The sequence below is a fragment of the Chaetodon trifascialis genome, chromosome 21 (genome assembly GCF_039877785.1).
Source record: "Chaetodon trifascialis isolate fChaTrf1 chromosome 21, fChaTrf1.hap1, whole genome shotgun sequence".
In the NCBI taxonomy this organism is placed as follows: Eukaryota; Metazoa; Chordata; class Actinopteri; order Chaetodontiformes; family Chaetodontidae; genus Chaetodon; species Chaetodon trifascialis.
In genome coordinates this window covers 3,001,049-3,008,602 of record NC_092076.1, presented here as the reverse complement: position 1 = coordinate 3,008,602, position 7,554 = coordinate 3,001,049, and positions in this window count along the sequence as shown.

Below are 7,554 nucleotides of genomic sequence, written 5' to 3'. Positions count from 1 at the left end.
GCTGCGACATGGCTGTAGACTCGTGCTAATCTTTAAATATTTGGGGGCATTTTATACCTTTACTAGATGTAGAGTTGGTTGGGTCACACACAAAGATCCATGGTCAGACTTGAACTAGAGATATTTCAGCTACATCGACAGCATCCCAAACCATCAGGCCATCGGGACGTCCCACGCACAGGTCAGCAGAGGGACGCACAAGGAGCACCAGGCGAAAAAGCAGGAAAACACTGCACGTCTTGAAAGTCCTTCTGAAGTCCTTCTGAAACGAATGTCAGAGACACGAGTGTAATGATTAACATCTTTCCATGACTGGGGGGTTTGGATGAGTGACAATCATCTGTTGATGTATTGATATCAAACTATCATCCTCTGTCAAGGAACTTATCTCTCTCACTGCTCTACTGAAAGCCTGCACTGTCAGTCGGCCAACATTTCCAACGCTCATGGACCGAAAATCTGCTTGGTGATTTAAGAGGGTTCACAGAGAGGCAGCGTTCCTCCTCACTGAGCAATTACTACCCATATTTGTGTTGGACATCGATCGTCACGATCCTCTCGGATAAACTGAGCTGTGACAAAAGGCAGGCGTTCGACCGCTGTGGCTACAAGTAATAATTAGAAAATAAACATTGATAATTGTGTTAAAATATAGTGTAACAGCAGCCCAGGAGCAGACAGTCTCACTTTAGATCTCATGTTGTCCCTCTGTCTGAAGGACAGTGTTTTAATTTGATCAAGCCTGGATGAATTTTCTCTTGGACACTTGGGAACTCGACCACTTTAGCTAGCACGCTAACCCCGCAGCTTTAGACACATTTTAGATCTCTTAAACATATTGGCACTCTTCATTGTTGTGGTATGTGTTCGCTGGACAGATGATGATGCATTATTGGTTTGTTTCTCTTCTTCGATAAAGATTTATTGGAAAAAAAACGGGTGCTGGGGGTTTAAGGCGGGCTGCAGGGTGGTGGATGTGGGTTGGGGGTGAAAGGAAACACCGTGGTGTTGATCTCCTGGAATGTGGCATGCCAGAAAGCTGGCTCGACTGGCACCAACCCAAATGCCTTCAGCCCCCCCAGCCACCACCAGCACCGCTCTCACTCTCCCTCTTTTCTCTCCCTCTCATGAGTGTCACGTCCCCAGTCCGACTCCCCCTTCCTCTCCTCACTTCTCTCTCTCTCTCTTCAACAACCGTGAAACAGGAGAGCTGCCATCTCCGCTTCCTCCGACAGGATCAGCGATCACTCTGCCCAGGCCTCCGGACAGACGGCATTCCTTCCCCTGCTGCTGCTGCTGTTGCCGGCCGGCTGTTGCGCCGGGCATCCAGAATAGATCTCTGACGTCGGCCCGGTTACTAGAATACGCCAACGTCCTGAGAATCAAAGGAACAGAGAGGATAGACACATAGATACTCGCACGAGCAAGTTCATTAACCCACACTGAGACAAAGGTCCATTCGAGCCCAGAAATGCTGATACCTACGACATGTTGGTGTGAAGCCACAGCAGAGCTGACAAGGTTCGACCCATCACGGCGACATCCCATCCAGTGGAAGCCTTCAAATAGTCCTGTCAGGCGTAATCGAGTGCTGCGGAGGGGAGACTGTGGGCTGAATAGTAACCACAATTTGACCCTACATGTCAATTGCACATGTCAATGCAATCAATACATAAAACAGCAGCACAAGTTGAAGCTCTATAGCTGCGGCCCTCCACAGCTGATTCATGGATTTTTTTTAAACGTGTAAACCACGCTGTAGAAGAAAAGGATACCAAAATCTATCTTTCAGTTTCTGAATGACAATATTTTTAGGCACACTTGGCATGGCAGCGACGGTCAGGTGGTTGGCTGGTCAGCCCGCCGCTTTGCTTCAGACTGAAATATATCAGCAGCTATTGGATGGACTGACATGAAATTTGGTTCAGATGTCCGTTGTGCCGGAGGCATGAATCCTCAGGACTTTGGTGACCCCTTGGCTTTTCATCTGGCAACACTAGCAGGTCAAATGTTTCCCCATATCCAGTGAAACATCTCCACATCTACTTGATTAATGCCACAGATTTATGCTCGTTCAAGCTTCACGACTTTGGTGTTTGGCTGACTTTTCCTCTAGCGGCATTGTGAGGCTGACTTGTGGTTTTGAGATACCTTGACAAATGGATGGATTGACAGAAAGGCACTCATGGTCCCCTGACTTTGGCAATCCCTCAGCTCTTCATATCCTGCCATCATCAGGCCAAAATTTAAACTGTGACCAATATTTATAACCTGCAAAACCGATGGCATTCCCATCACTCTCTGCCGTGTTCCTCTGAGGACCATTTACATTTCACACTAAGGGTAACATTAGTGCACTAAATAATGCATCATATTTTGGACACACGGTCTTTGTAAAGACTACATCAAGCAGTAAAAATGCATCAAAACAAAAAAATCTGTTCTGGCTTTTATGAAGAAACTTTTGAAAGGCTGGGGAGGAAACGAGGGAGGGGTTTGGAGGCGGATGGCACGGTTGTCACTTTTGCTGCCGTCCGTTTGCATGATTCATGTTGACTGAAGCCCTGCGTTTGTCAGGGGAGGTGTCTGCAGTAAAAGTGCCACAGCCCTCCAGATTGACACTCATTAGTGAGGGGCTCCGAGGCAGAGGGGGGCCTGCAGGGGGCAAGAGGGCAGCGAGGAGGGCGAGAGGCCACATCCCACTAAAAATAAATGATTTCTAATGATTGATACAGATAGCAGTGGACTGATAGGGCCAGATGAATCACAGGACTTAGGTGGCGGTGGCAGGCAAGACCTCTGGTTGGCAAGCTGTTGTCAGCTGAAACGCCGCTTAAAGCCACCGTGTCCAGATAAACGTGTGTGATCTGAATCCCAACACACACACGTACATACATAGGCGACACCACCTCAGTACCAGTACACCTCCTCCCCCTCCTCCTCCTCCTCCTCCTCCTCCTCCTCCTCCTCCTCCTCCTCCTCCTCCTCCTCCTCCCTCTGCACTTGTTGTGTTTGACCACCCCTAGCAGTGCCCCTCTGCCTCCTGCCACTCAAGCCATATACACAAATACACACACGCACATTACACACATTGCACACAAATGCCAGCGCTCACCCAGGAGCAACTGAAACAGGGGCTAGCGGACTCCAGCGTCTGCACACACACACACACACGCACGCATGGACACACACACCTCGGTCTTAGCCTCTTGTGCTTTAACCCTGCTGCACTTTCCATGGCTTCACATCCCCCAGAACACTGTGTCCATCACCGTGTTTGTGCATTAAATCCGCGGCTCAGGTCATTCACCGCACATGTCTCAAGCTGCCAATCATTCAATCAATCCCGGCTTCATTACAGTGATTGTAATATCAAGGCCCCCAGCATCAAGCTTACAGGATGTTAAGAAGCAAGGGGGCAGGATTATTTTAATACAGCATTCAGATCAGATTTTCTTCAAAAGTAATTTCCTGCTGCACCTTCTCAGGCGGTGTTCTTCAAAGACTGAGTCCAAGGGGAGCAGAAAGTTTTCAGTGCACCTCGGACTGAGAGGTGATGAAGTTAATAAAGTCCCTGGAGACGCAACTGGAATCTGATTTTATCTGTGTTCCGATTAATTGATAGCGATGGCATCTGAGTATGTAATGCTTTTTTTCCCCCTAAAATTATAGAAATGACAATGGGATAAATGTTGGAGATGAAAAAGAGAGCACTGATTATTATTAACTATATCAAAAATTGTGAATATATGTGTAGATTACATAAGGAAAATTAAGAAATGTATTGGATAGTAGCAGCGTGGCTCCAGAGAGGGTCGGTTGATTTGTCTCTTTCAACATCTATTGGAGATCCACAGTTTTCTTTTCCGGGAGGAAAAAGCACAGAAATGAGTTAATGAAGCTCTCCCTGTGACACTCTAGTCAGTGAAAACTCAGCAGGGTCGGACCACAGAGACCTCGGCCACGTTCGTCTGAGCCGCTCTCAACTGTTCAGAGGACTGAAAATGCATCTTTAGATGATCTTTTCTCTGATTCTTCCTTCATGCGTTGCAGTGAAGCACCCTCTTCCAACAGTGTGTCAGGCTCAGGGTGAAGGAGATACGGCAAGAGGCTTTTGGATGTGCTTGAAATTCAGCAAAGTCAGCAGAAACCTCAATCAAGCACTTTTTTACTACAGGAAATGTGATGTGATCCATCAGATATTTCACTGACAGTTCAAGTCTCATATTTCTGCTGCTTCCTCGTGAACATCCTCTAGATTCCAGCAGTTAAGTTACGCTAACTTCAAGGATCATAAAGCCATTTCTCATGTGTCACTGTGGGATTAAGAGGGAAAGTAAACAGAGATACAACTCCATGCCCTGAACCTGCATGAGAGTCGATCAGGTACTAAATAAGCAGACGGCGCCTTTGACTGCGTAGGTGACATGAACCCATGGAAATCCTTGGCTGAATTGCCAGCACCTGACACCTTGTCCAGCAGGATTCATGGCCTGATAATTAGGTATTAGAGCAAGCGTCTATCAGAGAGGCAGCTGATGTACAGCTGCCTCTCTGATAGACAAAGACAACAGAGCTTGTTATTGCAGGAAAAACATACTGTATTTCTCCATGACCTAAATAACTTTATTAAGCTAAACAAGCATCACAAAATAAGCACTCAGTCATGAAAATAAAGAAAAGTGGACTGAACAGACTTATCAAGGAGTTTGGGGCTCGTGTTTACTGTAAACTTTACAAAACAAATCATGAAGACGCTGCAGAACTCTGAGAGAAACACAATAATATCTCACATTAATATAGAGAGAGTTAGATGAAAAGATATGAAGCTACACCCAGCCGATGGTTAGCTTAGCTTAGCATAAAGGCGGGAAACAGGGGGAAACAGCTAGCCTAGCTCTTTCCAACATTAACAAAAACTAATGAAAATTAGAAAATAATGTACCAGCACTTCCGAAAAAGCAAAAAAGCGTTCAAATGAATATACATGGTTTTATGGCGTTTTTTGGTTCAGACTATTTCTTGGCGAGCCAGGCTCTTCCTGCTGTTTGCAGGCTTTATGTTAAGTTTCAGGTCAAACAAATAAAGATATAACATCTTAATCAGTCAGCTTTAGAGGTGCTCACAGGCCATGTTAGCTGTTTCCCCATTTTCAGTCATTATGCTAAGCTAAGCTAACCATCTCCTTGTTGCGGCTTCATATTTAGCATACAGACATGCAGTGAAAGTGGCATCAATCCAACTCAGTCCCACGTTCTCTCTCTTACTCACATGAAAACATACTCAACATATATGAGAACCACATGCCGAGTACAAGCTCTCGACCAGCGGCCAGTGGAAACCTGTGGAAACTGTGCAACCACAAACACTCGTTCACAATTTCAGTCTTACACACTAAATGTTTTGGGAGGAGACTCAAGGGTTCAATGGTCAGTAACCCCGCGTGGGCTCACAGGCTCGCAGTTTTCTCATTTGGATGTAATTAAATCCCGGACAGAAGCTGCAGCGTGCGGCTCACCCTGCACCAGCTGACCCTGACAGTAGCACTTAGTATGGCAGGGTCAGCTTGAACCTGACAGGGGTGATGATTTCTTAATGTAGTCAGAGGGCAAGCAAGTGGACGGCGGCTGAGGTGGGGAGTCTGTCTGCATATGAGGTGGGTGTAGGGTTTGGGGTGTGTTCTGGGAGGTATGGTGCCCGTAAAGGAAGCCTTGGCAATGTTTTGGAGGGGGTGGGGGGTCGATGAGAGGGGATGATCTGCGTTCATGGAGCAGCCCAGAGGAATGTGTGGAAGTGCACAGCTGCCCTATTTTGTCATAGCTGTGCACTGTGCTGTCTGTCTGAATAACATAAAGCTGCCAGTGTTGTGTGTTCATGTGCAGGACCTCCCATGGATCAGCGGACCCCAGATGCACAACCCAGCATGAGTGTAGCTACACTGAATACCAGCTAATACAGCTAAGGCTGGACCTGAAAGCCACACCAGCCATCAGTCAGATCCTAGTTTATTCAAGTTTCTGTTGGTTTCTCTGTGAGAAACCAACAGAAACTGTGTGACACCTATTTTTTCTGTGTCTGCAAGTTAGGTTCAAATTATCGCAGTAATTAAAGCGTTAAAGCTTCCTTTTCTCATCACGGTGGGTGCTTCTCAGCTCATGAAAACAGCTGTACAACATCTGCTGTTGATGTCCTCACGGTTGTCTTTGGTTGGGCTTTCAGGCTACAAATTAATTTGAGGGTCTAATAAAAGAGATGCATTATGGGAAGTGTAGGATTGAATGTTTTGGGAGCGAGATCCAAATTAGGAACTCATAAATAGTGGAGAACCGCTGAATCTTTGTTGCACAGTACATTTGTGTGATGAGAGCACTGGTAGTTTTAAAATTAGCTGCCCTTGTTTTCAGGAAAACTTCGAGATTAATTTAAATGTCTGAAAATCACAGTGAAAGCCCTGACACATGCCCCAGTCGATGACGCCACATCGTGAGTCAGACCCATGAAAACTCAGCCAGAAAAGCAGCTGATGTAACTTTGGGATCACAGTGCATCAGTCACATATAAGGGCTTTAACACAAGCACAAGATATTCTAATGAGATAATGCTGATGTTGGTGTTCAAAGAGCTGAGCTTGAAACCAAACTAATGAAAAGATCATGAAGCTGAATCCGGTTTGAGGTGTGTCTCTCAATGCCTGAGAGCTGCTGCTGGTGGCCTGAAGCTTACATGAACCCTCTCTGTGTTTATGGGGGTTAGCGGGGGTTCAAAGGCCAACAAGAGAGTGCACGCTGCCCCATTACTCTCCACCACAACACTCGCCTCTCTTAAACAAGCTCTTGGAGAAAGTGGCAAATGTCTGGGGGTGTGGCACCATAGCATGTGCCAATGGAGACGTCTGTGGAGTCCACCGGCGATCGTGGAGGTTTTATGAGCGTTTTCTCGCATTTTTGCAGCACATCCTCCAAAGTTCGCTTCAGATTAAAGCTGTGTTGCCTGACTTGAACTTATGTATGTGCTTCCTGTTTTTTTCCAGGCAGCCGTGATAAGCAAGGAACGCTTTCTGAAAACACGGCTTAATGATCTTTATGTTGGATTGTCATCTGAGACCTGAGGGTGCAGCTGCAGGTCTAGTGTTGCCCCACGATGGCTGGGGATGTCTGACAGGACAGAAACCCACCCAGCATTGATTACCAGCTAATTATAGGCGAAGGAAGTGGCAGCTTGTTTGTTTCTGGGTTGCTGAGGAATACATTTGCACTTCACCAAGAGTTCGTGAGCTATCGAGTGTGAATTCCGCCGAGCAGTAAGTGCTATCTTTTCTACCTCGCTCACACGATCGCTTCATTCTCCCTTTCCTCACTTAATTCCGCCACCCTCTGTTTTCACAGCCCCTGTGGGTGGTGCCTCCTGAAGCCCTCTTTCACACCCCGTGCAGAGATTTGAATAAACATATGTTGTGTTAATTATGAACCGGTGCCATGGTGCGCCGCACACAGGAAGCCGCTCTTCAGAGGGTCTTGAGCTCCGGTTAAGTCAGTCTAATGAGAAACGTTTACA